The sequence below is a fragment of the Piliocolobus tephrosceles genome, chromosome 7 (genome assembly GCF_002776525.5).
Source record: "Piliocolobus tephrosceles isolate RC106 chromosome 7, ASM277652v3, whole genome shotgun sequence".
In the NCBI taxonomy this organism is placed as follows: Eukaryota; Metazoa; Chordata; class Mammalia; order Primates; family Cercopithecidae; genus Piliocolobus; species Piliocolobus tephrosceles.
Genome location: NC_045440.1, coordinates 40,497,869 through 40,515,289, shown reverse-complemented (window position 1 = coordinate 40,515,289; position 17,421 = coordinate 40,497,869).

Genomic DNA, 17,421 nt, shown 5'->3' with positions numbered 1-17,421 from the left:
CACACAACCAAGAAAGCCACAGTCTGAATTTGAATTCACATCTGACTGACTCTAAAACTTAAGTTTTTAACCTCTATCCTACCTATCACTTTTAAAATTATAGTGAAAATTCAGGCTCAGTATGACTGTCTGTAATCCTGTAGTTTCACGAATTGAATAAAAGGTGTCTAAAGGTTGAGACCTAGATGACCTTTGAGGAAACAGTTGCAAAGTATAGCAGGTATAGCTGATGTAGTCTTCATCTCAGTCCATAACTAAAGTTTGATTGGAATCCAGTCAAGCTCATTTGTTTGTGTTGTCTACGGCTGCTTCTCTGCTACTATGGCAGAGTTGAGTACTTGTAACAACCAAAGATATTGACTAAATGGACCTTTACAGAAATGTTTGCTGATCCTTGTTCTAGAGTGATGGTCATGTACTCAGAAAGGCAAAAGAGAACAAAACTTTTAGAATTTAAAAATACCAGCCCCATTCTAAATGTGTTATTTTCATATTCACCCAAGTACTCCATTCCTGTTCAAAATCCCGTATTCAGGCCAGGGGTGTTGGCTCACACCTGTAATCCCAGCACTTTGGGAGGCCAAGGTGGGTGATCATTTTAGGTCAGGAGTTCAAGAGCAGCTTGGCCAATATGGTGAGACTCCCAATCTCTACTAAAAATACAAAAATTAGCCAGGCATGGTGGTGAGTGCCTTCCAATCCCTGCTACTTGGGAGGCTGAGGTCAGAGAATTGCTTAAACCCAGGAGGCAGAAGTTGCAGTGAGCTGAGATCGTGCCACTGTACTCCAGCCTGGGCAAGAGAGTGAGACTCCAACTCAAAAACAAAAACAAAATTGCATATTCAGTGCTGCCCTAAAGAGCTTTAGCATTTGAGGAAATAACACCTGTTTTTAACAGGATGAATATGGTATGGATTTCATTCAACCACAAAGCCTCTTTTTTATGCTTGATTGGAGCCAAAAGGCTGAGAAGCAATAGGGTTCTTCTTTGGTTTCGTTTTTTGGTTGGTTTTTCTGTAAGAAGGAGCTAGCTTACCTATGAAGCACACATCCTTTTCTCCTGAGTCTGTTCTTAAGCAAAGACTTTCCAGGAAAAGAAATAAGCCAAGGATAGATGATGTTTTGCCAAAATGAAGTAATTATTGTGGCTTGAGATATATATATACCGTACTTGGAACCGACTTAGAGAGATGATTGCCAGTTTTCCTTAGATTTCAAATAACAGTGCTCCTTTTTAAAAAGTTTTAATGGCTCTAGAAAACATACAGAAGATTGTGTGAATTTGTAGAAGAGGACAGGGCTCTCTGTCAGGACCGTAGCCACCAATTGCAGGGTGGAACTTTCAGTGAAACTGATGTGATGCCAGAGAGGTGGCAGTTGCTCCTTGTTGCACAACCAGAAATCCAAGGTTATGCTTATGGACATCACCTGCTTCTAAGAGCCAAAAGCTGTAGGTGTCTTTAGGCAACATGCCAGATGGCTTTGAAATTTTGTTTCTTTGAGCTGGGAAGAACTCTCTAGAAGCTTCTCCACCCAGCTAACAGTTGACCTGTGTTGGCTTGTTTAAAACACTCATGAAATTGGCCACAGTACAAAACTCTTATGAAGCACTGGGCTTACCAGTAGAAACAGAGTACGTCTATGTAATTATGGTAGAGCTATCACTACTCAGTATCACTTGTAGGTCTAGGCAATACTAATTCTAGCTAATAAAAATAAGGTTCTGATTATAGAATCTGGGTGGTGGGTATATGGGTGTTTACTGTACATTTATTTTTTCTTTTCTCTCTTTCTTATTCTATTTTTTATTTTTTATATTTTTTGGAGATAGAGTCTCTCTCTGTTGGCCAGGCTGGAGTTCAGTGGCTCACTGCAGGCTCCACCTGCTGTGCTGCGCAAGCCATCCTCCCACCTGAGCCTCCTGAGCAGGTGGACTACAGGTGTGCACCACCACACCCGGCTAATATTTATTTATTTATTTATTTATTTAGAGATGAAGTCTCGCTCTGTCACCCAGGCTGGAGTGCAGTGACACTCACCGCAGCCTCTACCTCCTGGGTTCAAGTGATTCTTGTGTCTCAGCCTCCCAAGTAGCTGGGACTACAGGCACGCACCACCACACCTGGCTAATTTTTGTATTTTTAGTAGAGACGGGGTTTTACCATGTTGTCCAGGCTAGTCTCTAACACTTGGGCTTAAGTGATCCTCCCACCTCAGCCTCCCAAAGTGCTGGGATTGCAGGTGTGAGCCACCGCACCCAGTCATTTACTGTGATGTCTTACAAATTTCCTATATGTTTGAAGTTTTTTCTAACCAAATGCTGGGAAAAAATTAGATTCCAGTCTGAAAGCTGTCTTTTCTCCAGTTTTCTGGAATACAAAACAAGATTGAGAAAATATTAAAACTTAGGTAAAAACATATATATCCTCTCCCCCAAAAATACCTCAATTAAGATCATAAGGATTCTATGAATAATAAAAATACAAAATAAGATTCATAAGCTATGATAATGTTAATGATCTTTTCCTAAGCCTTGAAAACACTTTGGGAAAAACATTTGGACATTTCCTAATAAAATAATTCCCAGGATTATTCTTAAATTATCAATGAATAATAGTAAGACTAATTGTGTGTGTAAGCGGAATGTTCTCCTCCCATTCAGACTTAAAATTGCCATTACTTAATTGTTTCTAACTCCCAAGTAGACCTCTTTGAACACTTTCATCTCCTGGAAGTTACCAAAAAGCCTCAACCCATGAGGATGTTGAAGTTCCCTCTTTCATTTTCTCTCATCTCCCTAATAAGCATCCATTGCCATCTCTTGCTACGGCTGCCAAACTACCCCCGAGCTTCTACTCAGTCCACCTCTCAGCCTTTTCTGCACACATATAAACAAGCAGAGAAGAATATGAAGTGACTACTGAACATTGTATGTTTGGCTAATTAGACCTAATGAATTTTCTTAGCTTACTGGTATTTTTATATTAATATACTGATATTTCATATTCATATACTATTACACCCTAAACCTAATCCCCCGCTCCACAAAAAGTCTCTTAAGTACATAAGGAGCTATGTATTTAGCTTAATAAGAAAAAAGAAAGAAATTGAAGAAGAGAAAATGAAAATAACAATAAAAAGTGAAATTGAAAACTGATCAAGCAAAAAAGAGAGAAAGTAAGGGAGACGGGGAGAGTTAATACGTACAAAAAAATAGAAAGAATGAATAAGACCTAGTATTTGGTAGCACAACAGGGTGACTATGGTCAATAATAATTTAATTATACATTTTAAAAAATACTGAAAGAGGGGCAGGGCACAGGGGCTTACGCCTGTAATCCCAGAACTTGAGAGGCCAAGGTGGAAAGATCATTTATTTCAGGGCAGGAGTTTGAGACCAGCCTGACCAACATGGTGAAACCCCATCTCTACTAAAAAACAAAAATTAGCCGGGCATGTTGGCTGGCACCTGTAAGCTGAGCTACGTGGGAAGCTGAGGCAGGAGAATTGCTAGAACCCAGGAGGCAGAAGTTGCAGTGAGCTGAGATCACGCTACCATACTCCAGCCTGAGCGACAGAGCAAGACTCCATCTGAAAAATAAATAAATAAAATAAAAATTACTAAAAGAGTATAATTGGGTTGCTTGTAACATAAAGGATAAATGCTTCAGGGCATGGATACCCCATTAATTAATTAATTAATTTATTTATTTATTTATTCATTTATTTATTTATGTGTTTTTTTGAGACAGTCTCGCTCTGTTACCCAGGCTGGAGTACAATGCCACAATCTCGGCTTACTGCAACCTCCACCTCCCAGGTTCAAGCGATTCTCCTGCCTCAGCCTCCCGAGTAGCTGGGACTATAGGCATGCACCACCAGGCCCAGCTAATTTTTCTAGTTTCAGTAGAGATGCGGTTTCACCATGTTGGCCAGGATGGTCTTGATCTCTTGACCTCGTGATCAGCCCTCGTTGGCCTCTCAAAGTGCTGGGATTACAGGCGTGAGCCACCAGACCTGGCCAGATACCAGATTTTACATGATCTGATTATTATGCACTGCATGCCTGCATCAAAACATCTCATGTCCTCCATAAATATATACACTTGCTATGTACCCACAAAAATTAAAATAAAAAATTAAAAAGGGGGAAAGTAAAGTAAAAATAAAAAGAATAAGAAAGATACAATCATGAATACAGGAGAGATTAAAGACATAAATGTTTACTTCACAAAATTATGTGGCAGCAAATGTGATGATCTAGAGGAAATGAGTAACTTCCAGGTAGCATATGAATTACCAGAATGACCCAAACGAAAATGGAAAATCTGAATGGCCCATTATCATAGAAGAAATCGGGAAGGTTATTAGACATGTTTCATTAGAAGAAGAGGAAACAAGTCCGGCATGGTGACTCAGACCTGTAATCCCAGCACTTTGGAATGCTGAGGTGAGCTGAGGTAAGCAGAAGTGAGCAGATCACTTGAGGTCAGAAGTTCGAGACCAGCCTGGCCAACATGGTGAAACCCTGTCTACTAAAAATACAAAAATTAGCCAGGCATGGTGGCGCATGCCTGTAATCCCAGCTACTCGGTAGGCTGAGGCAAGAAAATTGTTTGAACCTGTGAGGTGGAGGTTGCTGTGAGCTGAGATCACACCACTGCACTCCAGCCTGGGTGAGGGGGTGGAATGAGACTTTTTCCACAAAAAAAAAAAAAAAAAAAAGAGGTAGTATAAAAACTGTTATCAAAGTGATCTCCATGGAATGAGAGCAGAATAATACAAAACAAGGAGCAACAGAGAGCAGAGGATAGAAAATAACTTTTAGAAATTTAAAATATGACTATCTACATAAAAAACTCAATAAAACATTTGGGAGAGTATATCTAGGAAATCTCCCAGAAAGTATAGAAACAAAGAAAAAAGTATAGAAAACAGAAGATAACATATAAGAGAAATAGAAGACCATTTCAGGAAGTCTGATTTTTATTTTATTTTATTTTATGAGAGAGAGTCTCATTCTGTCATCCAGGCTAGAGTGCAGTGGAGTGATCTCCGCTCACTGCAACCTCTGCCTCCTGGGTTCAAGACATTCTCCTGCCTCAACCTCCCGAGTAGCTGGGACTACAGGTGCACACCACCATGCCTTGCTAATGTTTTGTATTTTTTGGTAGAGATGGGATTTTGCCATGTTGGCCAGGCTGGTCACGAACTCCTGGCCCCCAAGTGATCTGCCCGCTTCAGCTTCCCAAAGTGCTGGGATTATAAGCATGAGCTACTGCACCTGGCCCTTATCAATAGGAATGTTGTTGTAAGTAGAGAAAAGGAAGTTGGTTTGGTTTTTTTTTTTTTTTTTTAACTGGTAAATTTCCTAGTACTGAAGGGAAGTAAATCACTGAGTATCTAAATCGAAATAAATCAAAGAGTACCTAGGTCAAAGAATGAAAATCAACCACAGTAAAACAAAGAAACAACTAAAACCTACATGGATGCAAATTTTTTGAAGTGGAGAAAAAAGAAAAGGAGGAGGTGGGGAGGAATTGATAGGTTGCCTGGTGCCTTTGACCAGGTGGGGAATAGGAAAGAGAAGTTATATAGCGTAGTTCTATTGAAGAATGAAGGAAGAATGATTTGGGTACATAGAAAACTGAGCAAATGAACGAACAAAAAGTAATCATTAACTTCAGGAAAAACAGAAAGTAACACAAGAAAACAAATGTCGTCATAGCATATTAATTGGCTCATCAGTGAACATAATTTAACTAATCGTTATAAACTCCATCAACACTGGGACTTTATTTGGATTACTAATGAATCTCTAGCACCTACAGTAATGCCTGACACATAGTATGCTCTCAAAAAAAAATTGATGAATTAATGAATGAGTACTGAATAATAACATTAATGGTGATATAATGACTAGAAGAATGTGGGAGGAGAAGGTTTAGAAAGGCTGACGCTTTCTCCTGTATAATAGAAAATCCGTAAGTAAAGTAACAACAATAACAAAAAAGTAGGGATGGGGTGAGTCAAGAAATAATTGTAAAAGAATATGGAAGTATAATCCTGAAATAAATAGCTAAAAGAGTTGCAAGTGTCTGGCCTTGGGGCTTGGGATTTAGTGGGTGTCGGTGGGCAGAGAATCTTATTTTCTTCATTATAATCTTTGTAATATAAAGAGAGACAAACTGAAATGGCCCTGGGGCTTCCTTTCCTCCACCTCTGCACCCCTCCAATAATTTATCGAGAAGTTAGCTGAGCAGGTCTGAATTAGCTCAACAGAAGAACCAGCAGCCTCTGGCTGATAATAAGAGCTCAACTCTGGAGGCTCCTCAGCTCAACTTCTTCTCCCCAAGGAGGTTCCCACTGTTGCCTAACTGACTCAACATTCCCTGCAACTTTCCAACTCCCCTATAAACATGCAAAACAGCATGGGGTGGAATTCTTCTCCTGGAGCTCTTTCTGCTGTAGAATGGCTGTGCCCAGGCACATCTCTAGGTGAGAAAATTAGAGTTGTGAGCACTGAAGATTCCCTGCCTGTCAATGTCCCAGTGAGCCTTGTTTTAAATATGTATGCAGTCTGTGCCTTTTAGGACACCATTGTACTGTTTTACTTTGTAAGCCAAATATGTTGTACTGCTTTGGTTAAAAATAAAAAACTAACTTTTACTGGAAAAACTTGATATCACATGTAAAAGAAAGAAATTGGACCCTTACCTTATACAATATACAAAAATTACCTTGAAATGGATCAAAAACCTCAGTGTGAGACAGAAACTATGAAACTCATAGAAGAAAACATAGGAGAAGTGTCATGTCTTTGGATTTAGCAAGGATTTCCTGGATATGATACCTAGAGCACAGGCAACAAAAGAAAGAATAGATCAATTGGACATCAAAATTAAAACTTTCAGCCAGGTATGGTGGCTCACACCTATAATCCCAGCACTTTGGAAGGCCAAGGTAGATTACCTGAAGTCAGGAGTTTGAGACCAGCCTGGCCAACATGATGAAACCCATCTCTACTAAAAATACAAAAAATTCCCCAGGCATGGTGACACAAGCCTGTAATCCCAGCTATGCAGGAGGCTGAGGCAGGAGAATCATTTGAACTTGGGAGGCAGAGGTTGCAGTGAGTGGAGATCACGCTATTGCAATCCAGCCTGGGCAGCAGAGAGTGACTCCATCTCAAAAAAAAAAAAAAAAAAAAAAAATTAAAACTTTCATGCATGAAAGGACACAATCAACAGAGTGAAAAGACAATCCACGGAATAGGAGAAAATATCAACATGCCATATGTCTGATAAGGGGTTAACATCCAGAATACATAGAGAACTCCTATAACTCAACAACAAAAAAAACCTGCTTGACTGTAAGAATGGGCAATGGACTGAATAGGCATTTTTCCAAAGAAGATATACAAATGCCAATGATATCTCAATCAAGGTGAGAGAAAAAATAAAAACAAAACAAAATAACAAATAGCCAATAAGCACGTAAAAAGTGCTCAGCATCACTAATCATTAGGGAAATGCAAAGCAAAGCCACAGTGAGATGTCATCTTCTAGCCATTAGGATGGCTACTATTAAAAAAAATCAGACAGAAAATTACAAATGTTGATGAGGATGTGAAGAAACTGGAACTTTTGTACAATGTTGGTGGAAATGTAAAATGGTGTAGCCACTATGGAGAATAGCATGGTAGTTTCTCAAAAAATTAAACATAGAATTACTATGTGATTCAGCACTTCCACTTCTTGGTATATACCTCAAGGGATTAAAAGCAGGTAAGTGGGAGCTAAGTTATGGGTATGCAAAGGCATACAGAATGGTATAATTGACAATAGAGAATCAGAAAAGGGGAGGCTGGGAGGTGAGGAGGGATGTAAAACTACCTATTGGGTACAATGCACACTACTCAGGTGATGGGTGCACTAAAATCCTAGACTTCATCCCATGCAATTCATCCATGTAACCAAACTCACATGTACCCCTAAAGCCACTGGAATATATATATATATAAAGAAAGCAGGAACTCGAAGAGGTATTTGTACACTTATGTCTATAGCTCCATTATTTGCAATTGCCAAAAGGTAGAAGCAAACTATGTGTCCACTGAGGATAAATGGATGAACAAAATGTGGTATTATTCTGTGGTAATATGTGGTGCAATAAAATATTATAGAGCCTTTAAAAAGAAGGAAATTCTGACAAATGCTATTATTGGGATGAACTTTAAGGACATTATGCTAAGTGAAATAAGCCAGTCACAAAAAGGCCAAACTGCATAATTACATTTATATGAAGCGTCTAGATTAGGCAAATTCATAGAAATAGAGGAGAAAGACAACTGCCAGGAGCTAGAAGGAGGGGAAAATAGGGTGCTGCTTGATAAGTATAACATTTCAGTTTTGCAAGAGGAAAAGCTCTGGAGATTGATTGTACAACAATGTGAATACACTTAACGCTACTAAACTGTGCGCTCAAACATTGTTAAAGACGGCAAATTTTGCTATGTATATTTTTTCCACAATTAATTTTTTTTTTTTTTTTTTTGAGACAGGGTCTCACTTTGTCGCCCAGGCTGTAATCATGGCTCACTGCACCTTTGACCTCCTGGGCTCAAGTGATCCTCCCACCTCAGCCTCCCCATAGCTGAGATTACAGGTGTGTGCCACTGCGCCTGGATAATTATTTTTTTGTAAAGACGGGGTCTCACTATGTTGCACAGGCTGGTCTCAAACTCTTGGGCTCAAGTGATCTTTCTACGTTGGCCTTCCGGTGCTGGGATTACAGGCATGTGCTATAGCACCCAGCCCTAAAATGTTTTAAAATTAACTCAAAATGGATTAAAGATCTTAATGTAAAAGCTAAAACTATAAAACTCTTAGAAGGAAACATAGGTGCAAGTCTGTGTGACTTTGGATTGGGCAGTAGTTTCTTAGGTATGACACCGAAAGAATGGGCAGCAAAGAAAAATAGAAATATTGTACTTTATTCAAGTTAAATAGATACTATCAAGAAGGCAAAGAGACAACCCAAAAAATGGGAGATAGTATTTGCAAATCACGTGTCAGGTAAGGGACTAGCATCTAGAATATTTAAAGAACATTTATAATTAAACAGGAAAAAGATAAATAACAAATTTTTAAATGTGCAAAGTATTTATATAGACATTTCTCTGAAGAAAATATTCAAGTGGCCAATAGGTGGAGGAAAAGATGCCCCAAATCATCAGTCAACAGGGAAATGGCAATGAAAACCATTTATACCTGTTAAGAAGGTTATAATCAAAAGAGAAGAGAAGAGAAAAGAAGGAAAGAGAAAAAGAAAGCAGAAACTGTTAGTGAGGATGTGAAGAAATTGTAACCCCATAGCTCACACCTGTAGTCCCAGCACTTTAGGGAGCCCGAGGCAGGAGGTTCACTTGAGGTCAGGAGTTCCAGGCCAGTCTGGGCAACACAGTGAGACCCCCATCTCTACAAAAAATAAAAAAATTAAAAATTAGCTGTGTGTGGTGGCATGTGCCTGTAGTCCCAGTGACTCACGTGGCAGAGGTGAGAGGATCCCCTGAGCCCAGGAAGTGGAGTCTGCAATGAGCCGTGATCGTGCTCCACTGCATGACAGAGCAAGATGTCATCTCTACAAAAATAAATAAAGAATTGGAGCCTTCATCTATTGCTTCTGGGAATGTAAAATGGTGCAGTGGCTGTATAAAACAGTTTGGTGGGTCTTCAATAAGTTAAACATAGAATTGCCATATGAGAGCCCACACCTGATGGCTGGCCCCGCCCCACATACCCAGCCCAGCGCCTTCTCTGCACCAGGAAGCCAAGCTGTCCAGCAGGCAGGCCACGGCCAGACCACCGAGAAGCCACAGTGGGCCATATCCAATGTCTTCATGAAGTTTGACCAGCTTCATGTTTAAGGAGGTCTTCCACGGGTTTGCCCAGAGCTGTGATGTCTTATTGACAAGGAAGGCCCGGCCTCGCTGGGGAAGAACCACATGGTGAACAGCTAGAGGGCGAGATGAGCCAGGCCCCCAGGGCCCATCGACTTCTCCATGCTGCTCACTGTGTTTGGGGAGCAGCTGAACTGCATGGACCCTGAGGATGTGATCTGTAACACTTCAATGAGGAAGCCTCAACTTCAGGTTTTATCCAGGAAGCCCATCACTGTGACCACCTCACACAACAGCAAATGGGCGAGTTGTACCCGGAGGTGCCTATTGACAAGAAAGGCAACTTTAACTATGTGGAGTTCACCTGCATTCTCAAACATCCCACCAAAGACAGAGATCACTAGGCCATCCCAGTCATCCTGACACCCAGGCCCTGTTCCCAGTCAACCCTCCCCACACATACACTCTGTACCAGCTCCATGCCCACAACCCTGCAAGACCCTCTCAGGGGGTCCCCACTTTAAGAGGTTAGGATCCCAGCTCCCAGTGGAGGAAATGGTCCAAGAAATGTGAATGCCAGGCAAGGAGCACACTACGGAGCTGAGGCCAGTGTTTCTACCATGACTCCAGGGCCGGGGGAGGGAGTCTCGGTCCCCTCCAAGGAAAGACCACCTTCTGGGGAGATGGGCCAAGGACAGGAACTGGAGGCACCAAGGGAAGGCTCCTCAAGAGAGCCCAGGCCTTGGCTGAGGCCTGCCCATTCCTGGGCTGCCCTCTAGGAGGAAGGGGCCTTGAGTTGTGGGATACGACCCACTTCACATGCATTCTCACATAAACACAAGCTCACCAAGGTCCCCTCTCAAAGGACAGGATGCCAGATCCCTCCCCTGCACTCTGTCCGGCACCAGAGCACACCCACACACAGCACACTACCCACAGTGGGAGTGTACTCACAAGGACACAGAGGGAGGGACATCCGACCCAGGGGAGGCAGAATCTCCAACAGAGGGCTAAGCACTGAAAAGAAAAAGAAAGAAAGAATTACTGTGTAAACCAGCAATTCCACTCTTAGGAATAGGCCCAAGAGAATTGAAAACATATGTTCACACAAAAACTTGTGCACAAATGTTTACAACAGCGTTATTCACAACAGCACAAAACTGGAGATAACCCAAATGTCCATCAACCAATGAATGGAGACACAAAATGTGATATATTCATGCAGTGGGCTACTATTCAGTCATAAAAAGGAATGAAATGCTGCTCCAGGCTACATCAGGATGAACTTTGAAAACATGATGCTAAGTTGACTGGGTGTGGTGGCTCATGCCTGCAATCCCAGCACTTTGGGATGCAGAGAAGGTCAGATCACCTGAGGTCAGGAGTTCAAGACCAGCCTGGCCAACATGGTGAAACCCCATCTCTACTAAAAATATAAAAATTAGCCGGGCATGGTGGTGGGCTCCTATAATCCCAGCTACTCGGGAAGCTGAGGCAGGAGAATCGCTTGAATCCAGGAGGCAGAGGTTGCAGTGAGTGGAGATTGTGCCGCTGCACTCCAGCCTGGGTGACAGAGTGAGACTGTGTCTTAAAAAACAAACAAACAAACAAACAAGTTACACTAAGTGAATGGAGACAGACACCAAAGACCATGTATTATATGATTCTATTTATGTAAAATGTACAGAATGGGAAAGTCCATTGAACAGAAAGTAGATTTACGGTTGCTAGGGAATAGGGAGGGGAGAAAATTGCCACTAATTACTTATAGGTACAGGGTTTCTTTTCAGGTGATGAAAATGTTCTAGAGTTGATAGTGGTGGTGATGGTTGCACAACATGTTCACTATAACTAAAACCACTAAAGTGTATACTTCAAAATGGGTGAATTTTATGTCATATAATTTATGTTTGATTTTTTAAAATGAAAAAAATATTATGGAGATGGATTTAAAATTACAAAAAAAATCCCAAATAAAATAATCATCCATTATACCATTATCTAGTATTAACCCTGTTAAGCATATTTACTTCTATAAATTATTTATATGTGTACAAACAATAAGTCTTCATAATTTAAATAATGTAGTTTATATAAAGAAGTTTAAAGATGAAAAAAAATCACTCCAAATCCCATCAATTATTACCATTAGGGAAATGTTAGTTCTAGATATAGCACACACCTGCCGACACACACACACACACACCCCTAAAAGAAGGGAAAGGTTTTATTAGAGTAGGATTAAGTATAAGATGTTATTTTAAAGTATATGATTTAATTGTATTCGCATTTGATAGAGTAAAAAGAAAGTGAAATACATCTAGAGGAACTGTTGAATTTTCAAGTAAATGCTTCTGCACAATAAAATATGTTGTTAAAAATCTTGGCCGGGCGCGGTGGCTCAAGCCTGTAATCCCAGCACTTTGGGAGGCCGAGACGGGCGGATCACGAGGTCAGGAGATCGAGACCATCCTGGCTAATACGGTGAAACCCCGTCTCTACTAAAAAATACAAAAAAAAAAAAAAAAACTAGCCGGGCGACGAGGTGGGCGCCTGTAGTCCCAGCTACTCGGGAGGCTGAGGCAGGAGAATGGCGTAAACCCGGGAGGCGGAGCTTGCAGTGAGCTGAGATCCAGCCACTGCACACCAGCCTGGGCGGCAGAGCAAGACTCCGTCTCAAAAAAAAAAAAAAATCTTCTAGGTTTAAAGAGTTGGAGACAGAGAAGGAGAGAGAGAGAAAGGAGAGACAAAAAACGCTAGAGATTATGAAAAATAAAGCTAGTGTCTATTTTTAAAAACTCTATGGTTCCATTTCAGGTAGCAGCCAGTGTTCTGCTTTGGAAGATGAGGGCATAGCTCTTACTCTCTCCCAGCCCCCGGGTTTGTTTGTTTGTTTATTGATGTGGAGTTTCCTTCTTGTGTCCCAGGCTGGAGTCCAGTGGCGCAGTCTCGGCTCACTGCAACCTCTGCCTCCCAGGTTCAAGCGATTCTCCTGCCTCAGCCTCCTGAGTAGACCATGGCTGGCTAATTTTTGTATTTTTAGTAGAGATGGGGTTTCACCACGTTGGCAAGGCTGGTCTCGAACTCCTGACCTCAGCTGATCCTGGGATTACAGGAGTGAGCCACCGTGCCCAGTCCAGCTCCCATGTTTTATGTCCTCTGTGGTACCATTAGTTATATTGCTATTCTCATATTGTCCAGGTTTGTATCAGTCACATGCTCCGATGTAATAATAATCCAATAGGTGGTCATTCTTGAGCTGGATTTTATGGAGTTTGTGCTCACAGCCAGTTTTGGTTTGTTTGTTTTTTAATGGTGGCTTCTGCATTTCTGGATTGTTTGTGGTGATTCATCTTGAAATCATCTGGATTTCATTGTTTAGCAGTTTGTTTTTTTCCTAAGAAGAACTCATGGTTTTGTATTTCCTGAGATTTTTCATGCCTGTGAATGTCTTCCTATTGACTTTGCTCATGAAAACATCTTGCCTGGCTATTGATTCTTGGGTCATAGGTTTTGTTTTTCGATTAGAATTTTCTAACTACAGCTCCTTTGACCTGGGGTTTTAAGCACTGTTGTGTCCCTCTTTTGGGTAATTTCATTTTATGTCTAAATCCCTAGAGAATTCTTTCCTTATCCTTTAAATTCACAGGAGATATCTTGGAGAGGAGAGTTTATCAAGTTCTCTGGTACGTTGTATTATGCTGTATTTTGTATACTCTGCAGATTTAGTTCTTTCTTCAGTTTTAGTTGTGTCATCTTATATGACATAGTTTAACATAACTACTTTCTACTTCTTGGGTTCTTTGTACATATGTTGGATTATCTTTATCTGTCTTCCATATATTTTAGATTCCCCAGTTATTTTACTGTCTTTGTCTTATTCATCTACATTTGCTATGATTATTTCCAGCCTTTCCCCTTTGTCATTCATTTCTTTATTAATGCTGTTTATTCTGATTGTTGTTCTTTCTAATTTATTTATTTATTTATCTGAGACAGGGTCTCAATCTGTCATTCTCAATCGTGATTGTGCAGCAGTGGCACAATCACGGTTCATTGCAGCCTCAACCTCCCAGGCTCAGGTGATCCTCCCACCTCAGCCTCCTGAGCAGCTGGGAATACAGTTGTGTGCCACCACACCTGGCTAATTTTTGCATTTTTTGTAGAGACAGGGTCTCGCCATGTTGCCCAGGCTGGTCTCAAAATCCTGGGCTTAAACAATCCATCTGCCTCGGCTTCCCAAGGTGCTAGGATTACAGGCATTAGTCACTGTGCCAGGCCTCTAATTAATTTATTCTATAATAATGTTGACTTGGACCTCGGTTACTTCCTAGTTCTGAATTCCCCCTCTCTGTGTCATCTTTGAGCTTGGTTTATTGTGTTCATATTCTTTTTTTTTTTGCGATGGGGTCTCACTCTGTTGACCAGGCTGGAGTGCAGAAGCACGAACTTGGCTTACTGCAACCTTCGCCTCCTGGGCTCAAGTGATTCTCCTGCCTCCGTCTCCCAAGTAGCTAGGATTATAGGTGTATGCCACCGCGCCCAGCGAATTTTTGTATTTTCGGTAGAGATAGGGATTCACTATGTTGTCCAGGCTGCCCTTTAACTCCTGACCTCAAGTGATCCACCTGCCTCAGCCTCCCAAAATGCTGGAATTACAGATTTGAGCCACCGCACCCAGCCAAAGACATTTTTTTCTTTTCCTTGCATTATATATATATTTTTTCCCAGTTGGACCCTTCTCTGCTTTTTTTTGGCAGCCGGCCTGGGGTGGGGGTGTGGCTGTAAGAACGTTTATCTCCTGTATACCATGGTGAAAATGAAAAATGGTGCAGCTGCGCTTTGGAAAATGGTTTGGTCATGCCTCAATACGCTAAACATAAGAGTTACCAAATGATCCAGTTTAACTCATAGCTATATACCCAAGAGAATTCAAAACATGTCCACACAAAAACCTGTACATAGCAGCATTATTAAAAATGGCTAAAAAAGTAGAAATAATCAAATATACATTAACAAATGAATGTATGAACAGAAGGTTGTGTATTCATACAATGGACTGTAATTCAGGCATAAAAAAGAAAGCATTCAGATACATGCTACAGCAGGATACACCTTGAAAGCATTATGCTAAGTGAAAGAAGCCAGGTACCAAAGACCACGTATCATATGATTGCATTTATGTGAAATACCCAGAAGTGGTTGGATTCACTATATAATTAAAGGTGGGGCTGAGAGGATTTGCTGACACATTGGTTGGGAGGTATGGGAGAAAGGAGAGCCAAGAACGACTTTGAAGTTGTTGGCCTCAGCACCTGGCAAGAATGAGACTGCTACTCTCTACCAAGATGAAGAGGACTAGAGGAGCAGGGACAGGTGAAATATTAGAAGGTTGGCTTGGGACGGGTTAAATTTGAGATGCTTCCAAGTGGAGCAGTTGAGGAGTGTGGTGTAATAAAGAATATATCTTTGTTCTGGGTCTCTGGCACACAGCTTCAAAAAACTCTTGGAATTTCCTGAGTGACAGCGACAGGAATGTGCTTGTTATGCTAATGAGGTGACTCGAGGCCTTAGATGGCTTCAGGATGGGGGCTGGTCACCAGAAAGAACTGCCTTGTGAATAGAGGGCTGCAACTTTGGGTCAGCCTCATCCCTGGGAAGTGAGGGTGGCTGGAGATGGAGTACAATCCCATAGCCTGGGGACAAAAACCAATGAAAACCCTGGACACCAAGGTTGGGATGCACTTCCTGGTTGACGATCAGTCACATGACAGGAGAGGGCACAGAAGCTCTGCACTCCCTCCCAGACCTCACCCTGTGTTCATCCTTTATAGGAAGTATAGCACCTTCAGTCAGCTCTGTCCATCACGTCAGGGAATTACTGAACCTGAGGGGGTCACAGTAAGGGAGGAGACCACCCCTCATATTGTGTTATGCCCAATTTCTTATGCCTCCAAAGAAAGAAGAAGTAAAAACTAAAAGGCAGAAATGAAATCCACAGGCAGACAGCCTGGCGCCACACTCTGGGCCTGGTAGTTAAAGATCGACCCCGACCTAATCGGTTATGTTATCTGTAGATTACAGACATTGTATAGAAAAGCACTGTGAAAATCGCTGTCCTGTTCTGTTCCATTCTAATTACTGATGCATGCAGCCCCCAGTCATGTACCCCCTGCTTGCTCAATCGATCATGACCCTCTCACGCAGACCCCCTTAGTGTTGTGAGCTCTTAAAAGGGACAGGAATTGCTCACCTGGGGAGCTCGGTTGTTGGAGACATGAGTCTTGCCAAAGTTCTCGGCTGAATAAAGCCCTTCCTTCTTTAACTCTGTGTCTGAGGGGTTTTGTCTGCGGCTTGTCCTGCTACAACAAGTATCCCTGAATTTATAGCGGTGGCCTGGGTGTCAGAGGTGTGTGAACCAGAGCAACTCTATCTTGAATAGAAGATGGGTAAAATGAGGCTGAGACCTATTGGGCTGCATTCCCGGACAGTTAAGGCATTCTAAGTCACAGGATGAGATAGAAGGTCGGTACAAGATACAGGTCATAAAGACCTTGCTGATAAAACAGCTTGCGGTAAAGGAGCCGGCTCTAACCCACCAAAACCAAGATGGCAACAAGAGTGACTTCTGGTTGTCCTCACTGTTATACTCCCACCAGCGCCATGACAGTTTACAAACGCCATGGCAATGTCAGGAAGTTACCCTATATGGTCTAAAAAAGGGAGGTATGAATAATCCACCCCTCGTTTAGCATATCATCAAAAAATAACCATAAAAATGGGCAACCAGCAGCATTCGGTGCTGCTCTGTCTATAGAGTAGCCATTCTTTTACTCATTTACTTTCCTAATAAACTTGCTTTCATTTTACTCTGTGGACTTGCCCTGAATCCTTTTTGGCATGAGATCTAAGAACCCTCTGTTGGGGTCTGGATCGGGACTGCTTTCCTATAACATGGGGACCCCACTGTGGCTGCTGTCCCTTTAATTTGTGATTGAATGGTATTGCAATGTGCCCAGTTGCTGCAGGAGCAGGTGGATGGAGATGGGATGAGGGGTTGGCTGGCATTTAGCTCAGGGATCCAGGGAAGCAGTCAAGGCTAGAGAGAAAGTGTTGTGAGCTATGAGCACATGAAGGCTGTTTGAAGGCCCAAGACTGGATGAAGCTTTCTTGTGTGTGTGTGTGTGTGTGTGTGTGTGTGTGTGCGCGTGTTCCAATACAACTTTATTTTTAGACCCTGAAATGTGAATTTCATAGGATTTTCATGTGTCATAAAATGTTCTTTTTTTCCAGCCATATAAAAAATGTAAAAACCTATGACATTATATTAAGTCATAATGAAAGAAGTCAACCACAAAGGATCATATATTGTATGATTCCATTTATATAAAGTGTTCAGAATAGGGAAACCCACAGAGAAAGAAAGTAGATTAGTGGTTTCTCAGGACTGGGAGAGATAGAGAGACTGGAGGTGTGAGGTTTCTTTTGGTGGTGATAAAAATGTTCTAAAAAGTAATTGT